Genomic DNA, 22,290 nt, shown 5'->3' on the forward strand with positions numbered 1-22,290 from the left:
TGTGATTGGCCGGTGGTGGTGCGGAAGAGAGCAGAGGTTGGTTTTTCTCCTTCCTCTTGGAACGCACGTTCTGCTTCCACCTTGTTGCCTCCACCTCCGTGTGTATGAGGATCTGCAGATATCATAGACTATGAATGCATTTTGCAGGAACGGATCTTTTGCAGATACTGATCTTTTGAATGTGAACCTCATAATGCCCTCATAATTTCCCGCCTCGACTACTGCAATGCCCTTCTGTCTGGACTCCCTAAGACCCGAATAGCCTCACTGCAGTCCATCATGAATGCGGCTGCCAGAATTATCCACTCCTCCCATCGCTCCACCAGGGCGGCTCCCCTCCGTGAATCCCTCCACTGGCTTCCTATCCAGTCCAGAATCAGATTCAAGATATTGTGTCTGACCTACAAATCCATCCACAAAACCTGTCCAACCTACATTTCTGATCTTACTCAGAGATACACACCAAGCCGCTCACTCCGCTCCTCCAATGAACTTCGCCTGAGCGTCCCCCGCATCACCCAGTCCCATGCACGCCTCCAAGACTTCTCAAGAGCCGCTCCGACACTATGGAACTCCCTACCTCCACCCATTAGGGCAGCCCCCTCCTTCAACACCTTCAAGGAGGCCCTCAAAACTCACCTTTTCACTCTTGCCTACCACCCCTCACAATTGCTCTAAACCCACAGCCGAACTCTGGTCCCCTACCTCTCGTGTCCCTACCTCTCCCTCTAGATTGTAAGCATTTGGGCAGGGTCCTCACTCCTTTTGTGTCCTACCTGTTCATGCACCTCTATTACTGTGCACCCATGCTATGCATTTGAGTGAACCTAACTTGCCTAATCTCCATGCTCCCATCCAGTGACTGACTAAGCATTACCTTGTACTCATACTGTGCTGTGTGATCTGGTTTTCTTGTATTCCTGTATTGTCATATTGCTGTTTGTCACCCCTAAATATTGTCTGTAACCTAAATTAATGTCCAGCGCTGCGTAATATGTTGGCGCTTTATAAATACAACAAATAAATAAATAAATAAATAAATGTGTACAGCATCTTTGCGTACAGCATCTTTGTGTGCAGCATCTTGCAAAGATTTTTTTATCTGATGGGGAGTTCAGCTCCATAGAATAGACTGTGTAGGTATGGCTCTCATACTACATGGTATGGGGTAAAATTGGTCTGTGATCTTTCATTTTCCAAAGACTATGATCTGATGTGTGTATGCAACCTAACCCTCTAACCTGCACTGTGGTTAATTTGGCAGCCTGAATCATCAGCGTATATGCTGTGCTCGGCACACAGACATCAGGACGCCTGTCACATGGATCCAAGCACCTCATCCCTTCAGTAAACGTGTGAAGCCCTTGATATGGTATGGTGGTATGGTGAGACTTCCATTCATGTTTGTTTCATCTATATGAGGTGTTGCCAATATTATGTGCCTATCTACGCTGGATCTCTTGTTTCTTCATATCTGCTTGCTGGCTCTATACGGTGAACATTGCTGTTACTTTCATGTGCTAATTACGCTACTTGCTGGAACTTTAGCTTCTGTATACCTGCTTGCCGGCTTAATATGGTGAACTGTTAGTTATGGTCCGGTTCTATTCACATTGTCCTTATGCTGCACTTTAAGAGTGCGAAGATCTAGTGTGAACTGTACCCTTGGATATACATAAGAAATGCTATGCACTGGCCAGTGTTATAGGTTATACAGGTGTGGTGACAGTGTGAAGTGTGAGTGTCTGTGTGGCGGGGTGGCCATCTCATACTGTTACGTTTTTATGTGCATATTTGATAAATAAACGCAATTTGATATTTTTGAAATTAGGTAGTTATGAGTAATTATTGGGATTGCGTGTAGCCCTCATTTCCTCTCCTTTTTGTATAGATAGTTTTAATAAAGCTAATTGTATAATATAACACATTATACCGGTATAGACCTGAGTTATTTTGTACATGTTTATTTTTCAGTTTATATAAAAGAAGCACTGAAAAATATTGGGGCTAGCCTAGACCATACACTTTTTTGAAAGCTTTTGCGATTGGGTTTCACATTTTTGTTTTTAATGTGTTTTTTTGTGTTTCTCTTTGCGTTTTTATTATCTCCCTTAGGCCTCTTTCACATTATATAACAAGTGCACAAACCCGATTCGTGCACGTGTTATCACCTTCGTCATGACGTCGGGAAGTTGCGGTGTCTATAGACTTTCATGTTACCCTGCTTACCGCATCCTGGGAGCGATCCATCAAAATGCGCAGGTCAACTCCTAGTGTGAAACGGCCCTAATCAATGGAGTAAAATACAGTAACACATTTTTAAAGAAAAAAATTGATGTAAAAACGCAGTCTTCTGCACCTCCATTGAGATACATAATGTGCATTTTACATGCGTTTTTGAAAAGCATGCAGCAAGTTGAGCATTTTTAAAAATGCACAATGTAAAACACATATATATGCATTTTTACATGCGACGCCTAGACTCGCATTACAGGCAAAAACGTTAGCGCTTTCTGCAACGCTAGCTTTTCTGCCTAGTTTGTTCCTAACTTGATACATGATTAGATTATTTAGTTCAGTGCCTTCTAGTGACATCTTGTGGTTGTATTGAGTATAACACCTATCTCCTGCTCAGTATATAAAATGTATTGAACAGTTATAGCTAGATACAGTAGCATCATATATAGAGCAATAGGTTCATAAATAGTTAATACTCTTGGCTGGTTCATTGTATTGGTGAACAATTAATTATGCCCAGGTTTTACTCATGGTAAAATGAGACATCCTTCTAAGGTATAAGATGGAAAAAGTGTGGCTTAAAGAAAACTTCTAACGACAAAAAGTTCCCCTGGGGCGTACTCACCTCGGTAGGGGGGAAGCGTCCGGATCCTAATGAGGCTTCCTCCATCCTCCTGTGTTCAATGGTGGTTTCGCTCTGGCCCTCCGAACGCGGGGATGTAAATATTTACCTTACCAGCTCCAGCGCAGGCGCAGTATCGGCTCTCCGCTCGGAGATAGGTGGAAATAGCCGATTGCTGTCGGGCCGCTCTGCTGCGCAGGCCCAAGTCTCCTGCGTGGTATAGCTGACCCGATGGAGATCGTCTATTGTCGCCTATTTCCGCACTGAGAGCTGCAACAGCGCCCCTGCTGGAGCCAGGGAAGGTCAATATATCACGCCTTGTCAGGCTTGTCACGGGAGGATTGCGGGACGCTTTGGTGGAGCCAGCGCTGGACTGCCTGCATCTACAGCAGAGGGGGAAGCCTCATTGGGACCCTGAGGCCTTCCCCTACCGAGGTGAGTACCCCCCAGGGGAACTGTTTTTTGTTGCAGGTTCTCTTTAAAAGTTCAGTGGTTTATAGGCTTTCTTCAAAGCCAATTATATCCATGCACCACTAACAGACTAAAATCTGTAAATTCAGATTTGACCAAGCTTCCACCAGCCTGGTACATGTGACCAGATCACTGTGCATAGTGGAGAAGCTAATTGTACTGCATTGTGGTACCGTCAGAGGCTGTGGGCGGGGGAGTTTTTAGGCATAGACATTACAAGCCACTGCCTGGAGTGCCATTGGTCCTGGGGGGAGTCTTAACCCTGATTAAGACATGCCCACTGAACTAAGCCCCGCCCCAAACAGTTCAACACCTCTTGAACAAAGCCATGCCCCCACAGGTGTTTGTACTGCCTTCTGACTCCCTTTGAGCCTCCTTCTGTCTCCTTGTGTCACCTTCAGTCCCCCTGTGCCACCACTGCCCCTCTGTGCTTCCAGATATGGATTAAAGTGAGATGGTGCCCTAGGCAAGCAATGACTTTGGGCCCATACTTGATTGCCACCTAGCTTTTTGGGGAGTTAGCAAAAACCAGACCCCTAGACTCTCTCCAGGCCCTAGGCACCTGTCTAAGTTGCCTTGTGGATGATCTGGCTTTGTGTGCGTCCCTCTGTGCCTCCCTCTGTCCCACTGTGTCTCCTTCTGTCCACCTTTGTGCCTCCCTCTGTATCCCCATTCCCACTGTCTGTTCCCACCCCCACTCCTGCGCTCCCCAAGCCCAGTGTGTAAATGCAGAGTATAGTGCAGCAGAAGCTGTGCTCTAACCTCCCCTCTGGAGTCCAGTGCTGTGCCTGTGTGACCATCCTGTCTGTTTTCTGCTCCTTCTAGTGTTGGCTCTCCTCATGTAGCAAGTAATCACTCTACATGTGGTAGGAGATGCTGGGCACTAGGGTGAGTGGTGAGCGGATAGGGGGAAGCACAGCACTAGACTCCAGCGGAGAAGTGAGAGCACAGCTTCTGCTGCACTATACTCTGCATTTACACACTAGGCTTTAGTAGTGCAGGAAGACCCCCTTCCTGCACTACCAAAGCCTAGTGTGTAAATGCAGAGTATAGTGCAACAAAATGTGACAGTAACATCAGGTTGTTTGTATCTCAGGGACTACCTGTATTATGCATCCACCCTTAGTGCTGCTCAAAACCGACCAGGATGCTACTCGGATAGTAGCAATCCGGATTTCTCCCAGTAATGCATTGCGGCCTGGGTGGGGGGTTAAATCTTACCTATCATGACGTCTTCTTCATCCGTCCCTCGTCGCCTCCCACGATGCGCTCCAATCCGGCGTCATGTGACTAAAAACACTTCCTCCTTCCGGGTTGAAGGAGGATGTGTATAGCCATGTGACGCCAGATTGGAGCGCATCGTGGGAGGCGTCGAGGGACGGATGAAGAAGACGTCATGATAGGTAAGATTTAAACCCCCCGCCCAGGCCGCAATGCATTACTGGGAGAAATACGGATTGCTACTATCCGAGTAGCATCCGGATCGGTTTTGAGCAGCACTGTCCACCTTATACGGCACATGGTTTATATTCTCTAGTGTGTGGAGTGATTTTTTTTTTCAGGGGTGAGGGGTGGCACAGGAGTTCTTGCTTTAAGTGACAAAAAGGCTAGAAACGCCCCTGGCTGCGGGTGATAACTGTCCCCGCTCGGTTTCTCAGGTTTGCCGTGCAGGAGCTGGTTTGTCACCTTCCTTCGAGTTTTTTAAGGAAAAAACACTTAATCCTTGTCACGGTTATCAAGGCTAAAACAAAACACTAGCGGAGGCACCTGGAATCTATTAAACACTTTAAAAAGCAATGTTTGAAAAAGAGAAGCAGTTTTGATCTTACATCTCCTAAAGAGGAACTGTCGCAAAAATCTTAAAATTTAAAACATACAAATAAGAAGTACTTTTCTTCCTGAGTAAAATGAGCCATAAATTACCTTTCTCCTATGTTGCTGTCACTTACAGTAGGTAGTAGAAATCTGACATTACTGACAGATTTTGGGCTAGTCCATCCCTCCATAGGGGATTCTCAGCAAGGTCTTTATTCTTTATAAATACATACCCTGAAACATCTTTATACAAAGATGCAGACCAGCCTCCCTGCTCTCTGCACACTATTTTGGCAGTTAAACGGAGCAACTGCCATTCACTAACTGCTTTTAAAAATAAAGAAAACCCCTATGAGAAGATGGACTAGTCCAAAATAGGTCGGTAATGTCAGATTTCTACTACCTACTGTAAATGTTTGTTTGGCTAACACGGTACAGAAACATTTCTACTACCTACTGTAAGTGACAGCAACATAGGAGAAAAGTAATTTATGGCTCATTTTACTCAGGAAGACATGTACTTCTCATTTGTATGTGTTTTAAATTTTAAGATTTTCTCGACAGTTCCTCTTTAAAGGGATACTGTAGGGGGGTTGGGGGAAAATGAGCTGAACTTACCCGGGGCTTCTAATGGTCCCCCACAGACATACTGTGTCCGTGCAGCCAGTCACCGATGCTCCGGCCCCGCCTCCAGTTCACTTCTGGAATTTCTGACTTTAAAGTCAGAAAACCACTCCATCTGCACGCCCGTGTCCTCGCTCCCGCTGATGTCACCAGGAGTGTACTGCGCAGACACAGTCCATACTGGCCCTGCGCTCTTGATGACATCACCGGGATCGAGGACACGGCAACGCAGGCGCAGTGGTTTTCTGACTTTAAAGTCAGAAATTACAGAAGTGAACCGGAGGCGGGGCCGGAGCATCGGTGAGTGGCTGCGCCAACACAGGATGTCTGCGGGGGACCATTAGAAGCCCCGGGTAAGTTCAGCTCATTTCCCCCCGACCCCCCTACAGTATCCTTTTAAGGAGGAGCCAGTATTATTGAAATGTTTATTTAAAGCTAATGTAACCCCATCTGTAAAAAAAAAAGTCAGATACTCACCTAAGGAGAGGGAAGGCTCTGAGTCCTAATGAGCCTACCCTCTCCTCTCCTGGTGCCTGGTGGATCCTCCGGTCAAATCCGCCGGACTTCGGAAGCCGGCGGCTCCATACTGCGCACGCACGAGTACATCCCTACTACGCGCATGCGTAGTATGGAGCGGCCCGTCTTCGGGAGCCCGAGTACTCCCGAAGTCTTCCGCAACCTCCCTTTGGCGGCAGAAGTGCCAGTATTGACCGAAACAGTCGAATACTGCTATGGGGGATCCTGAGCGGGACCGGGCACTGGGAGAGGATAGGGGAGGCTCATTAGGACTCAGAGCCTTCCCTCTCCTTAGGTGAGTATCTGACTTTTCTTTTTTGTAAGGTGGGTTCCCATTAGCTTTAAGCACTTAAAAGGATAACACGTTTCATGGGTGCCAGCCTGCTTCTTCAGGTCAATTCAGTTCACCGTGCCTCTGTATACAACCATGTCAGCGTAAGCGCGTCTCGATTTGAGGGGCACTCACGCTAACATGGCTAAATGCAGAGGCATTGTGAACTGAATTGACCAGAAGAAGCAGGCTAGTGCTTGTGAAACGCGTTGTCCTTTTTAAGTGCTTGAATAAACAATTAAAAAGGACAATACGTTTCATGGCAATACACATTTAAATATGTGACTTTAGCAGCTCCACAGTTGTCAAATGCTGAGGGATTACTCCAGTCACATCACAGAAGAGCATATCAGCTTCTGATAGTAGCGGTCAGTAAATGCTCAGGAAAGGGTTTGACATCCAAAAATGTAATCATGTAGACAGCAAAGGCAGAAACAATATGGCACAATACATAGCTCACAGGCGAGAAAACAAGATCCATTAAAAGGACCCTAAGCAGACACCGTGGGTATGCATATGAGCATACCCACGGCTATTTGGTTAAGAGGAGACACTTACCGGGTACTTAGGTAAGCACTCCTGCTATTCATTACATGGGATCGGTGACTCTGACATAAAGTCGTGCTCTGACCCCAGAACAGGAAGCCTGCGGGTCCTCTCTGCACATGTCAAACTTCCTGGCTTCTTCCACCACCCTCTGCTTCACGCCATATTGCGGTTCAGGGGAGAAAGAAGCCAGGAAGCCTGCCCATGTGCAGAGAGGACCCTCAGGCTTCCTGTTCCGGGGTCACAGCGTGACTTTATGGCAGAGTACCCAATCAATCTCATGTAATGGATAGCGGCCAGCGTGGAGCAGGAGCGCTTACCTAAGCCGCCGGTAAGTGTCTGTTCTTAAATAAATAGTCATGGATATGCTTATATGCATACCCATGGTATCTGCTCAGGGTCCCTTTAACAACAAGTGTTACTATCGTAATACCATATATGAGAGTAGCACTAGTACAATAAGCCAGGATAGGGTGATGATGAGATTGCTGAACTGCAGTGCTGCCCACAAAGAGTTAATCTCTAAGCAGCAGAAGATACCTCCCATCGGCTACCCCGAGTCAGGCTCAGGGTTACCACTCGGAGCCTGACTCAGGGATACTGCTAAGGAGGTTAACCTCCTTAAGATCACCTAACGCCAATTTGCGTTGGCGCATCCCCGCTTCAGTGACAGAGCTCCACTCCGTCATCAGTCTAACAGAGGCGCTTGCCGCTATTAGACTGTTAGTTGGCGAAAACGCAGTCTATTTACATTATACAGCACTGTGATCTACGGCAGTGCTGTACTGGGGACAGCCGTTTCACTCGGCTGTCCCTTGGAGAGGCTCAGGGAGCTATCGGCTGATGCCTATGAGAGCTGATCGCTGGGATTGGCTGTCTAGGGGATAAAGGGAGGAGGAAAAAAGAAAATAATAAAAAAGGTAAATGTATTCAAAATAAAATAATAAATAAACAAACAAACATGCCAGCAGCGATCAGAGCCCACCAACAGAAAACTCTATTGGTGGGTAGAAAAAGGGGGGAATTCATATGTGCGCTAAGTTGTATGGCTCTGCAGCGAGCTCTTGAAGCTGCAGAGCCCTGAATCATAAAAAATAGCTTGGTCACTAGGGAGGTGTAAGCCTATGGTCATGAAGTGGTTAAACACAAAAAGTTTTTTCAAGAAAGGCATATGGAACACATAATGCAACAACACAAAGGAGATGTGAAGGACAAAGACATTCTTTATTCTATGTACATGTCCTGGTCCTAAACAGCCACAGAGCGAGGAAACGCATGTTAGACAGGCATATAGACTTAATTTGGCCTACATGGGCAAAGGATAACAGGAAGAGGAGGACATTTTTTTCTATAGTTTACATCTCCCTGTTCCAATAAAATGAACGGGGCGTTTCCAAGAGCAGGTTACACATATGACATCTTGTTTTTGACTCGCGGTATAACGACACCTGACACTTTTTTTTTGCAGTTAGTGAGGCTGAATGTATTCTTGCTGGTGACAGAGGAGGCGTATTTACAGATTTCCTGGACTAGCGTTGCGCTTGAGTGGATGAAAGTATTGACAGGTTCACACTGGCCATCCACAATGTGTATGGGGTCACTCATGGCTTTATCACAGCTGAAGCCAGCGGTACCGTTGGCTGTAAGATGCTTCTCCTGAAATCTCTTTCAGTCGGTCATGCCATAGCAGAAATGGGGGATTCCCAGGACAATCCCGAAGACTAGGAGCCATGCTGTTACTGGAGACATCTTCTCAAAGATGGTCTGAAAAGTCATTGGTGAAATATTATGTCATTTCAAAAACGTATTCATCATACTTGCATATAAACATGTGGCAATGCTACACGTCCCTACACTACATTATTATCAGTAGTCATGACAATGTTTTTCCACTGAAACTCACAGTCCAATAGTGTGGGCCTTTTTCCACTAGCCTGCGATTTGCGATTTGCTTCTGACTGCAAATCGCAAGGTACATTAAACTAATGGAAACTGCAGCAGCAATTTCCATTAGTGCGATCCGATTGCGATGCGATTTTGGTCAAAGCGCAATCGTCGTTCTGCTGCGTTTTGTATGCGATTGAGCTGGACTATAATGAGTATAGTAGCTCAATCGCAATCGCATGGTGGAAATTGAAACGCGATTGCGATCGCGATCGTAATCGCGATCGCATTTCATAGTGGAAAAGAGCCCTGTGAGATATTGACTGGGGAAATGCCTGTTATCTTCCAAAATATCACAGGCGACTCTGAAAGCTTCACACAAAAAGCTTCAGCGTTTGCTTTCAAAATTGTCAAGTCAAATGCTTGCCTCCCAACAAGGGCAGACTTGCAGTTGCCTGGTGCTCAGAGGCAGGGCCGCCTTTAGGGCATCACAGGTGGGACTGCAGTATGGGGTCTGAGAGAGTCTGGGGCCCAGTGAACAATGTCACAAACATGGGCCTCAGCCCCCAGCTGCAAGTCTGTCACAGAATACTGGCGAGGGTACAGGGCGACTGCGGGGGGCCGGTAGAAGCCCCAGGTAAGTTTAACTTTTTTTCTGCATCAGCAATGTATGTTTTTTTTTTTTTTTTTTTTACAATATATGGTGAAATGTTGGAGCACAGACACAGCATACACTTCACATCATTACAGCATACACATCACATCATTGCAGCACACGCTCCCTAACATTTACCAATTACAGGTCACCTCCATTGTCCAGGTAGCTGTGTCTTCAGCAATAATAAAGGCCGTGCAGTCTAGTGGTGGTGACAGGCTGGGACTAGGGCTTAATTTACCTACTAGCATGACTCAGCAAAAGCAGAGGGCATTGGTCACGTGTCACTGCTGGTACCATCCTCAGCGGTACACGAGGCCCGCGTGCGTCACAATAGCTGCCATGACGTCATCCTGGCATACATTCTTTCTGCAGACCGAGCGGCGGCAGCGGCGAAGACAGACGTGTGACCTCTCTCTCTGCATCCCCGATAGCCCGACATGCACCGGCAGAAGCTCCAGGAACAAGCAAGCTAGAGAGCGGCTGTCCTGTCCTGATAGTAAAGACCCAGAGTTCCCCCTAGCGGCCGGTAGTAGAAATGACACCGTACGGTAAAATAGATAAGATGTAAATAGATTTATGAGATTCGGAATTCGTAGAGTTCTGATGCTTATACTGGGCTGATAAATGATGTTGACTGTAAAGAAAAAGAAAAAAAAACCTGCCGTGAATGCCACTTGGTAGCAATTATACATTAACCAATCGACGTCTTTTCTAGGGCAGATCTTTGCCCTTAACTGCTTCATAGGCTAAGCAGCATTTCAGGGCAAAGATCTGCCCTAGAAAAGACTAGAAAGTTCCCCTCCAAAAGGGCGCACGGGATACCGCGAAAATACTCAGCAAAAGCAGAGGGCAGTGGTCACGTGTCACCAGGGCCGCCATCAGAAATTTTGGGGCCCCTCACACAACATCAAGCCTGGGCCCCCCTACAGACTGCTGTGCACGCCCAGTACAGTGCCCCAGTATAGCCAGTACAGTGCCCCAGTATAGCCAGTATAGTGCCCCAGTATAGCCAGTACAGTGCCCCAGTATAGCGCGCCAGTATAGCTAGTATAGTGCCCCAGTATAGCCAGTATAGTGCCCCAGTAGTGCCCCAGTATAGCCAGTATAGTGCCCCAGTATAGCTAGTATAGTGCCCCAGTATAGCCAGTACAGTGCCCCAGTATAGCCAGTATAGTGCCCCAGTATAGCCAGTATAGTGCCCCAGTATAGCCAGTATAGTGCCCCAGTATAGCTAGTATAGTGCCCCAGTATAGCCAGTATAGTGCCCCAGTATAGCCAGTATAGTGCCCCAGTATAGCGCGCCAGTATAGCGCCCCAGTATAGCTAGTATAGTGCCCCAGTATAGCCAGTATAGTGCCCCAGTAGTGCCCCAGTATAGCCAGTATAGTGCCCCAGTATAGCTAGTATAGTGCCCCAGTATAGCCAGTACAGTGCCCCAGTATAGCCAGTATAGTGCCCCAGTATAGTCAGTATAGCGCGCTAGTATAGTGCCCCAGTATAGCGCGCCAGTACAGTGCCCCAGTATAGCCAGTATAGTGCCCCAGTATAGCTAGTATAGTGCCCCAGTATAGCCAGTACAGTGCCCAGTAAAGCCAGCACAGTACCCCAGTATAGTGCCCCAGTATAGCCAGTATAGTGCCCCAGTATAGTGCCCCAGTATAGTCAGTATAGTGCCCCAGTATAGCCAGTACAGTGCCCCAGTATAGCCAGTACAGTGCCCCAGTATAGTGCCCCAGTATAGTCAGTATAGTGCCCCAGTATAGCCAGTATAGTGCCCCAGTATAGCCAGTACAGTGCCCCAGTATAGCCAGTACAGTGCCCCAGTATAGCGCGCAAGTATAGTGCCCCAGTATAGTCAGTATAGTGCCCCAGTATAGTGCCCCAGTATAGTCAGTATAGTGCCCCAGTATGGGTAGGTGGTGCTCGTCCCCGCCGCTGTTGTTACCTTAACAGCGGCGCTCTCCCCTCTCCGGCGCGTACTTTCCAGCAGCATCTCCCGGCTGCTCTGTGTGAGGCGGCAGGAAGCATGGCAGCGGCTTCCTGTAACGGCGATCTGTATCGCCGTTACTATGGGAACCGAGCCATGCTTCCTGCCGCCTCACACAGAGCAGCCGGGAGATGCTGCTGGAAAGTACGCGCGGCGGAGAGGGGAAAGCGGCCGCTGCTAAGGTATTAACAGCGGCGGCCGCTGGGGGAGGGGACGTGGGAAAAGACCTCTCAGGAGGTTAATGCCTGGGGGGGGGGGGGGGGGCCGAGGCTGCGGGCCCTAGGCCCGCCCCGGGCCCGTGACGGCAGTCACGCTTGTACCCCCCTGATGGCGGGCCTGCGTGTCACTGCAAGTGCCATCCTCAGCGGTACACGAGCCCGCGTGCATCACAATAGCTGCCATGACGTCATCCTTCCTACAGACAGAGCGGCCCGCATGCGTCACAATTCATCCTTCCTGCAGACAGCACGACCTCACAGATGGAGTGGCGGAGAGTAGTGTTGTCCGGATCATGAACGATTCGGATCTTTGATCCGAATCTATTTTGTGAGTCTCATCAACCGAATCATCAAAATGAGTGATTCGGATCGCAAAAGGGGCGGGGCCAGGAGCGACACGCCCCCCCCTCTTAGCGGGCAGCGGGATCCTAGAAGCAGAGCAGAGATGGATCGCTCTGTTGGAGGGGAGCCAGGGACAGGTAGATGAGAGAGAGGGGACATGGGTGCCACTGCCAGATATGTGTAGAGCACACATACTGGCTATAATGTGCTGCTCATTATAGGCTGTCTGTTCCGCAGTTGTGCAGTGAACACATTGGAAGCTTTTGGCTCAGCTCAGCACAGCTCAGTAACTTTGCAGGCACTGTGATTGCAGGGCAATATGATCCTCCTGCACCGCTCTAAACAGCTGCACTTATCTTCTGGGAATACTTTGGGGAATGCTTTCTTTCACTGTGCGACGTTTGCATTCAGAGTATACAGATTAACATATAGGTAAATTAAATATATGTAAAGCATATGATTGCAGCATGTGGGTATTGTGTGCAAACATTTCTGCTCCCTGCTGGTCCCTCCTCCCTTCTCTGTCCATTTGCTGCCCTCTGCCCATCTTCTCCCCTTCTCTGCGTGTCCACCCCCCTCCCCTTCTCCTGTCCTGCTAGTCATTTCACCCCCGAAATGCTTCCGTAGTAAAATGATCTGAGATTCAGATGAAAGATCCGGATCTTTTCAATGATCCGATTCGAATCATCCGGATCATTGAAAAGATCCGAACTTCACATCTCTAGCGAAGAGTAATCGGGGATGCAGAGAGAGAAGAGCCGCGTGTCTCTCTGCATCCCCGATTGCCCAACACGCATCGGCAGCAGCTCCAGAATCAGTGATAGAAAGCGGCTGTCCTGATACTAAAGACCCGGAGCTCCCCCTAGCGGCTGGTAGTAGAAATGACACCGTAAGCTACAATGACTGCGATGTAAATAGATTTCTTATAGAGTTCTGATGCTCGTTCTGATTTGGGGCTGATAAATGATGAAAAACAAAAACAAACCTGCCGTGAATGCCACTTGGTAGCAATTATACATTAACCAATCAGCGTCTTTGCAGGACAGATCTTTGCCCTGAATTGCTTCTAAAGGTCCGTACACACGCCGGACTGGAGGCAACGACGGGTCCGTCGTCACCTCCCGCTGGGTGGGCGTTCCAGCGACAGTCCGGCGTGTGTACAGTCTGTCGGCGGGCTGACACGGCTGTTTCTGAGCGATCCGCCGGGCGGGTTAAAATTGTAGGCATGCCATGTGTAGTATTGTATACCTGCTGTCATTGTATGGATCTATAATTATGTAAAATGGTTTGTCCTTTTCTCTGTTGTCTCTCTTTTGCTCTCTCACAGATCTGGTTTGAGAAGTACTTTTTTATTTTGAAGCAGAATTGGGCATGTGAATTGTTGCGACCTGAATGTTTTCCTTCTTCTTCATCTATCTTCCACTCTCTTTCTAACCATTCTTTTTGACATGTAATATATAAGGCTTGCCATGTGTAGTGCTTAACCACTTGAGGACCGTGGGCTTTACCCCCCTTAAGGACCGGCCACTTTTTTTCCATTCAGACCACTGCAGCTTTCACGGTTTATTGCTCGCTCATACAACCTACCACCTAAATGAATTTTGGCTCCTTTTCTTGTCACTAATAAAGCTTTCTTTTGGTGCTATTTGATGGCTGCTGCGATTTTTACTTTTTATTATATTCATCAAAAAAGACATGAATTTTAGCAAAAAAATGATTTTTTTTAACTTTCTGTGCCGACATTTTTCAAATAAAGTAAAATTTCTGTATACATGCAGCGCGAAAAATGTGGACAAACATGTTTTTGATAAAAAAAACCCATTCAGTGTATATTTATTGGTTTGGGTAAAAGTTATAGCGTTTACAAACTATGGTGCAAAAAGTAAATTTTCCCATTTTCAAGCATCTATGACTTTTCTGACCCCCTGTCATGTTTCATGAGGGGCTAGAATTCCAGGATAGTATAAATACCCCCCAAATGACCCCATTTTGGAAAGAAGACATCCCAAAGTATTCACTGAGAGGCATAGTGAGATCATAGAAGATATTATTTTTTGTCACAAGTAAGCAGAAAATGACACTTTGTGCCAAAAAAAAAAAAAGTTTCCATTTCTTCTAACTTGCGACAAAAAAAAAAAAAAATCTGCCACGGACTCACCATGCCCCTCTCTGAATACCTTGAAGTGTCTTCTTTCCAAAATGGGGTCATTTGTGGAGTGTGTGTTTACTGTCCTGGCATTTTGGGGGGTGCCTAATTGTAAGCACCCCAGTAAAGCCTAAAGGTGCTCATTGGACTTTGGACCCCTTAGCGCAGTTAGGCTGCAAAAAAAGTGCCAAACATGTGGTATTGCCGTACTCAGGAGAAGTAGTACAATGTGTTTTGAGGTGTATTTTTACACATACCCATGCTGGGTGGGAGAAATATCTCTGTAAATGACAATCTTTTGATTTTTTTTACACACAATTGTCCATTTACAGAGAGATTTCTCCCACCCAGCATGGGTATGTGTGAAAATACACCCCAAAACACATTGTACTACTTCTCCCGAGTACGGCGATACCACATGTGTGGCACTTTTTTGCACTCTAACTGTGCTAAGGGGCCCAAAGTCCAATGAGTACCTTTAGGATTTCACAGGTCATTTTGCGGAATTTGATTTCCAGACTACTCCTCACGGTTTAGGGCCCCTAAAATGCCAGGGCAGTATAGGAATCCTGCAAATGACCCCATTTTAGAAAGAAGACACCCCAAGGTATTCCGTTAGGAGTATGGTGAGTTCATAGAAGATTTTATTTTTTGTCACAAGTTAGCGGAAATTGATTTGGTATTGTTTTTTTTTCACAAAGTGTCACTTTCCGCTAACTTGTGACAAAAAATAAAATCTTCTATGAACTCACCATAGTCCTAACAGAATACCTTGGGGTGTCTTCTTTCTAAAATGGGGTCATTTGTGGGGTTCCTATACTGCCCTGGCATTTTAGGGGCCCTAAACCATGAGGAGTAGTCTGGAAATCAAATGCCGCAAAATGACCTGTGAAATCCTAAAGGTACTCATTGGACTTTGGGCCCCTTAGCACAGTTAGGGTGCAAAAAAGTGCCACACATGTGGTATCGCCGTACTCAGGAGAAGTAGTATAATGTGTTTTGTGGTGTATTTTTACACATACCCATGCTGGGTGGGAGAAATATCTCTGTAAATGACAATCTTTTGATTTTTTTTACACACAATTGTCCATTTACAGAGATATTTCTCCCACCCAGCATGGGTATGTGTAAAAATACACCCCAAAACACATTGTACTACTTCTCCCGAGTATGGCGATACCACATGTGTGGCACTTTTTTGCACCCTAACTGCGCTAAGGGGCCCAAAGTCCAATGAGTACCTTTAGGATTTCACAGGTCATTTTTGTTTCAAGACTACTCCTCACGGTTTAGGGCCCCTAAAATGCCAGGGCAGTATAGGAACCCCACTAATGACCCCATTTTAGAAAGAAGACACCCAAGGTATTCCGTTAGGAGTATGGTGAGTTCATAGAAGATTTTATTTTTGTCACAAGTTAGCGGAAATTGATTTTAATTGTTTTTTTTTTCACAAAGTGTCATTTTCCGCTAACTTGTGACAAAAAATAAAATCTTCTATGAAATCACCATACTCCTAACGGAATACCTTTGGGTGTCTTCTTTCTAGAATGGGGTCATTTGTGGGGTTCCTATACTGCCCTGGCATTTTAGGGGCCCTAAACTGTGAGGAGTCTTGAAACCAACAATGTCGCAAAATGACCTGTGAAATCCTAAAGCTACTCATTGGACTTTGGGCCCCTTAGCGCACTTAGAGTGTAAAAAAAGTGCCACACATGTGGTACCGCCGTACTCAGGAGAAGTAGTATAATGTGTTTTGTGGTGTATTTTTACACATACCCATGCTGGGTGGGAGAAATATCTCTGTAAATGACAATCTTTTGATTTTTTTTACACACAATTGTCCATTTACAGAGAGATTTCTCCCACCCAGCATAGGTATGTGTAAAAACACACCCCAAAACACATTATACTACTTGTCCTGAGTAGGGAGATACCACATGTGTGACACTTTTTTGCAGTCTAGGTGCACTAAGGGGCCCAACGTCCTATTCACAGGTCATTTCGAGGCATTTGTTTTGTAGACTACTCCTCACGGTTTAGGGCCCCTAAAATGCCAGGGCAGTATACGAACCCCACAAGTGACCCCATTTTAGAAAGAAGACACCCCAAGGTATTCCGTTAGGAGTATGGTGAGTTCATAGAAGATTTTATTTTTTGTCACAAGTTAGTGAAAAATGACACTTTTTGAAAAAAAACAATAAAAATCAATTTCCGCTAACTTTTGACAAAAAATAAAATCTTCTATGAACTCGTCATACACCTAACAGAATACCTTGGGGTGTCTTTTTTTCTAAAATGGGGTCACTTGTGGGGTTCCTATACCGCCCTGGCATTTTACGGGCCCAAAACCGTGAGTAGTCTGGAAACCAAATGTCTCAAAATGACTGTTCAGGGGTATAAGCATCTGAAAATTTTGATGACAGGTGCTCTATGAGGGGGCAAATTTTGTGGAACCGGTCATAAGCAGGGTGGCCTTTTAGATGACAGGTTGTATTGGGCCTGATCTGATGGATAGGAGTGCTAGGGGGTGACAGGAGGTGATTGATGGGTGTCTCAGGGGGTGGTATGAGGGGAAAATAGATGCAATGAATGCACTGGGGAGGTGATCGAAAGGGGGTCTGAGGGGGATCTGAGGGTTTGGCCGAGTGATCAGGAGCCCACACGGGGCAAATTAGAGCCTGATATGATGGGTAGGTGTGCTAGGGGGTGACAGGAGGTGATTGATGGGTATCTCAAGGTGTGATTAGAGGGGGGAATAGATGCAAGCAATGCACTGGCGAGGTGATCAGGGCTGGGGTCTGAGGGCATTCTGAGGGTATGGGCGGGTGATTGAGTGCCCTAGGGGCAGATAGGGGTCTAATTTGATGGGTAGCAGTGACAGGGGGTGATTGATGGGTAATTAGTGGGTGTTTGGAGGAGAGAACAGATGTAAACACTGCACTTGGGAGGTGATCTGATGTCGGATCTGCGGGCGATCTATTGGTGTGGGTGGGTGATCAGATTGCCCGCAAGGGGCAGGTTAGGGGCTGATTGATGGGTGGCAGTGACAGGGGGTGATTGATGGGTGATTGACAGGTGATTGACAGGTGATCAGTGGGTTATTACAGGGAAGGACAGATGTAAATAATGCCCTGGCGAATTGATAAGGGGGAGTCTGAGGGCAATCTGAGCGTGTAGGCGGGTGATTGGGTGCCCGCAAGGGGCAGATTAGGGTCTGATCTGATGGGTAACAGTGACAGGTGGTGATAGGGGGTGATTGATGGGTGATTGATGGGTAATTAGTGGGTGTTTAGAGGAGAGAATAGATGTAAACACTGCGCTTGGGTGGTGATCTGATGTCGGATCTGCGGGCGATCTATTGGTGTGGGTGGGTGATCAGATTGCCCGCAAGGGGCAGGTTAGGGGCTGATTGATGGGTGGCAGTGACAGGGGGTGATTAATGGGTGATTGACAGGTGATTGAGAGGTGATCAGTGGGTTATTACAGGGAAGGACAAATGTAAATAATGCCCTGGCGAATTGATAAGGGGGGGTCTGAGGGCAATCTGAGCGTGTAGGCGGGTGATTGGGTGCCCGCAAGGGGCAGATTAGGGTCTGATCTGATGGGTAACAATGACAGGTGGTGATAGGGGGTGATTGATGGGTAATTAGTGGGTGTTTAGAGGAGAGAATAGATGTAAACACTGCGCTTGGGTGGTGATCTGATGTCGGATCTGCGGGCGATCTATTGGTGTGGGTGGGTGATCAGATTGCCCGCAAGGGGCAGGTTAGGGGCTGATTGATGGGTGGCAGTGACAGGGGGTGATTGATGGGTGATTGACAGGTGATCAGGGGGGATAGTTGCATACAGTACATGGGGGGGGGGGGGGTCTGGGGAGAATCTGAGGGGTGGGGGGGTGATCAGGAGGGAGCCGGGGGCAGGGGGGGGGGATAAAAAAAAAATAGCGTTGACAGATAGTGACAGGGAGTGATTGATGGGTGATTAGGGGGGTGATTGGGTGTAAACATGGGTCTGGGGGTGGGCAGGGGGGGGTCTGAGGGGTGCTGTGGGCAATCAGGGGGCAGGGGGGGGGAAATCAGTGTGCTTGGTGCAGACTAGGGTGGCTGCAGCCTGCCCTGGTGGTTCCTCGGACACTGGGACCACCCGGGCAGGAGGCAGCCTGTATAATACACTTTGTAAACATTACAAACTGTATTATACACTTTGTATGCGGCGATCGTCGGTTTAACATCCCGCCGGCGCTTCCGTATAGCCGGCGGGATGTTGCAGCGGGTGAGCGGCGTCAGGAGCCGGCGGAGGATCGCGTCACGGATGATGCGATCGCTCCGCCCATGCCCTTACAAGGACCGCCGCCTCTGTGGGTGAGCTGGTCCTTGCGGGCTCCACTTCCCGGCCGCCCCTGTGCGTTAGGCGGTCGGGAAGTGGTTAATAACGTTTATTGTATGTATTTATGCATGTGAAATGTTTTGTAATTTTTTCTATTGATGCTCTTCTGTTAAAGCAGTAATGATCTTTTACAGTGCAATATATCTTCAAACATGAGCCATTGTTTTACAGGTTACTTTTTATGCATGCCATGTTTAGTGTTTTATATCTGTCATTGTATGTTTTTACACATGTAAAATGGTTTGTGTTTTTCTCTGTTGTCTCTCTTCTGTTCTCTTACAGTTCATTTTGATGCAGAATTGGGCCATGTGAATTGTTGTGAAATGAATGTTTTCTTTTTCTGTCAACTTTCTTGCACTCTCTTTCTAATCGTTCTTTTTTTACACGTAACATTTTAGGCATGCCAAGTGTACTGTTTAATATCTCATATTGTATGTATTTATGCATGTATACTTTGGTGATCATACTTTGATCACCAATCATATTTTCCCTAAAGTGCCAATTCTCAGCTTCATTCACTACAATAGAAGCTGGGAAGCACATTAGGCCATCCAGAGTGAGCTGTAGCCATGCAGCAAGGCTTTCCAAGCTTTTGAAAGCCATATGTTTTTTCCCCTTCAAAGGATCGGTACCTCGTCATGGTGAAGGGGCTTGCGTATCTCAATGAAGCAATGAGCTATAGCGTGTAGGGCCACCCAAGACGTGCAGGTCGTTGCTGAGAGATCAGACTAAATTCGATCCATGGGCGTTAACCCCCTAAAGTTAAAGCCCAGGCACAGAATGAGGGACAGAGTGTTGCCTCAATTCCAAGTAGAATTGGGCATGTGAATTAAGACATACTTTTTTTCTTTCCCCTTCAAACTTTTTCCACTCTTTGTTCTTCTTTCATTCTCTTTTGCAGTATAATATACATGCACACATTAACTATTTCACATTGTATGCAATGTAAAGTGATTTATATCTGTCATTGTATGTATTTATGCATGTAAAGGGGGTTGTACTTTTGTGTGTTGTCTCTCTTCTGTTCTCTTACAGATCGGTTTCAAGAAGAACTTTTCATTTTGATGCAGAATTGGGCATGTGTATTGTAGTGACATGAATATTTTCTTTCTCCGTCAACTTTCTTCCACTTTTTGACTGTCTTTTATTCTGTTTTACGTAATAATATGCATGAAAACATAAAGCTTTTTTTTTTACAGGGCACATTGTGTGTGTTTTATATCTGTTATTGTTTGTTTTTACACATGTAAAATGTTTTGTACTTCTCTCTGTTGTCTCTCTTCTCTTACAGTTCCGGTTCGAGACAAACTTGTCATTATGAAGCAGAATTGGGCATGTTAATTGTTGATACATGAAGTTTTTTCCTTACCATTCAGCCTTTTTCCACTCTTTGTCTTTCTTTTGTTCTCTTTTGCAATATAATATACATGCAAAAACATTAACTAATTTTTTTACAGGTCACATTGTAGGCATGCCTAGTGTACTGATTTATGTCTGTTATGTGTATTCATGCATGTAACATGGTTTGTACTTTTCTCTGTTGTCTCTCTTCTGTTTTCTTACAGGTTGGGTTCGAGAAGTACTTTTCATTTTGCAGCAGAATTGGGCATGTAAAGGGTTGTGACATGAATGGTTTCCTCCTCCTTAAAGTTTCTTCCACTCTTCCACTCTCTAACAATTATTTTTTTATATGTAACATTTTAGGCTAGCCATGTGTAGTATGTTATATTTGTCATTGTATGTATTTATGCATATGAAATGTTTTGCACTTTTCTCTTTTGTCTTTCTTGTGTTAAAGCAGAAATGATTATGTGAACTGTTGAGATTGATATTTGTGCCTTTCCTTTTCAAATGTTATTCTTTGTCTGTATTTCATACTCTTTCTAAGTGTAATTGTTATCTTCAGGCCAGAAGTCTTCAGACACTGTTGACCCTCCCACTGATGGAAGAGGGGTTCCCCAGTAGTGGAATCTAAGAGACCATGGGTCTTCACCCACACCCCCTTGAGGGGAGTGCAGGTCTTCGCTGCCTAATGCCCACCAGGTCACTACTGGGATAACCTCAGCTAGTGGTTGGGAGAACAGTGACGCTAATGTGTGAGAAGATGAAGACGTGGTCAGCCAGAGGTCCAGGACAGGCGGCAATCAGCTTAAACAGGTCACAAGCCCTGCGCAAGCGCAGAAAGCGTGCAATCATTTGCGCATGTGCGCGCCCGCTTGCGTGCGCAACTCCTTGCGCACACATGCAACTCTTTGTGCGCACGCGCAACAGCCTGCGCGCGTGCGCATATTGCGCAATGCCATACGCCGCCGAACCGGAAGAGAGCACAGAAGTCCAAGGGACCCTCCACGTGTGCGCACATGGGACCGAACTCGGGGAGTCCGTCGGAGCCTGGTGAGTGTGACATTGCCCCCCTTCCTAGGGGCAACCATAAAGAGACAAGACATCGAGAGGCAAGACATCGCAAGACAAGATATCGAGAGACAAGACATCGAGAGGCAAGACATCGAGAGGCAAGACATCTCAAAACAAGACATCGGGAGGCAAGACATCGAGAGGCAAGACATCGAGAGGCAAGGCAAGACATCGAGAGACAATACATCGAGAGGCAAGACAAGACAGGACATCGAGAGGCAAGACATCGAGAGGCAAGACATCGAGAGGCAAGACATCGAGAGACAAGACATCGAGAGACAAGACATCGAGAGACAAGACATCGAGAGGCAAGACATTGCGAGACAAGACGTCGCGAGGCAAGACGTAGAGATGAAAGACATCGCGAGGCAAGGCATCGAGAGGCAAGCCATTGAGAGGTAAGACAAGACATCGAGAGGCAAGACATCGAGAGGCAAGACATCGAGAGGCAAGACATTGAGGGGCAAGACATTGAGGGGCAAGACTTCGAGAGGCAAGACGTCGAGAGGCAAGACGTCGCGAGGCAAGACGTCGCGAGACAAGACGTCGCGAGACAAGACGTCGAGAGGCAAGACATCGAGAGGCAAGACATCGAGAGGCAACACATCGCAAAACAAGACATCGAGAGACAAGACATCGAGAGGCAAGACATCGAAAGGCAAGACATCGCAAGACATCGAGAGACAAGACATCGAGAGGCAAGACAGCGAGAGGCAAGACAGCGAGAAGCAAGACAACACATCGAGAGCCAAGACATTGAAAGCCAAGACATCGAGAGCCAAGACATCCAGAGGCAAGACTTTAAGAGACAAGACATCGAGAGGCAAGACATAGAGGGGCAAGACTTCGAGAGGCAAGACATCGCAAGACAAGACATCGAGAGGCAAGACGTCGAGAGGCAAGACGTCGAGAGGCAAGACGTCGCAAGGCAAGACATCGAGAGACAAGACATCGAGAGGCAAGACATTGAGAGGCAAGACATCGAGAGGCAAGACAAGACATCGAGAGGCAAGACATCGTGAGGCAAGACATCGAGAGGCAACACATCGAGAGGCAACACATCAAGAGGCAACACATCAAGAGGCAAGACA

The 22,290-nt window shown here is 46.8% G+C and overlaps 1 protein-coding gene and 1 long non-coding RNA gene across 3 annotated transcripts in view; both read right to left on the bottom strand.

The window, feature by feature from the left end:
• The window catches only part of LOC137528155 (neural proliferation differentiation and control protein 1-like), a 56,222-nt gene extending 50,812 nt beyond the window's left edge, over positions 1 to 5,410 (bottom strand). Inside the window, exon 1 of the mRNA XM_068249423.1 lies at positions 5,380 to 5,410. The gene's annotated coding sequence lies outside the window, so the exon portion shown is untranslated. The remainder of the gene's footprint in view (positions 1 to 5,379) is intronic.
• A 2,956-nt stretch (positions 5,411 to 8,366) lies between these two features.
• LOC137528156 (uncharacterized) overlaps positions 8,367 to 22,290 on the bottom strand; it is a 112,862-nt gene continuing 98,938 nt past the window's right edge. The window contains exons 2-3 of one of the 2 annotated variants that reach the window (XR_011023296.1): positions 9,841 to 10,121; positions 8,367 to 8,927 (exon numbers count right to left, since the gene is read on the bottom strand). This is a non-coding gene — a long non-coding RNA (uncharacterized lncRNA). Of the gene's footprint in view, positions 8,928 to 9,840; positions 10,156 to 22,290 lie in introns of those variants that run through there. The other variant, XR_011023295.1, reaches the window with a different exon arrangement.

This window comes from Hyperolius riggenbachi, chromosome 8 (genome assembly GCF_040937935.1).
Source record: "Hyperolius riggenbachi isolate aHypRig1 chromosome 8, aHypRig1.pri, whole genome shotgun sequence".
In the NCBI taxonomy this organism is placed as follows: domain Eukaryota; kingdom Metazoa; phylum Chordata; class Amphibia; order Anura; family Hyperoliidae; genus Hyperolius; species Hyperolius riggenbachi.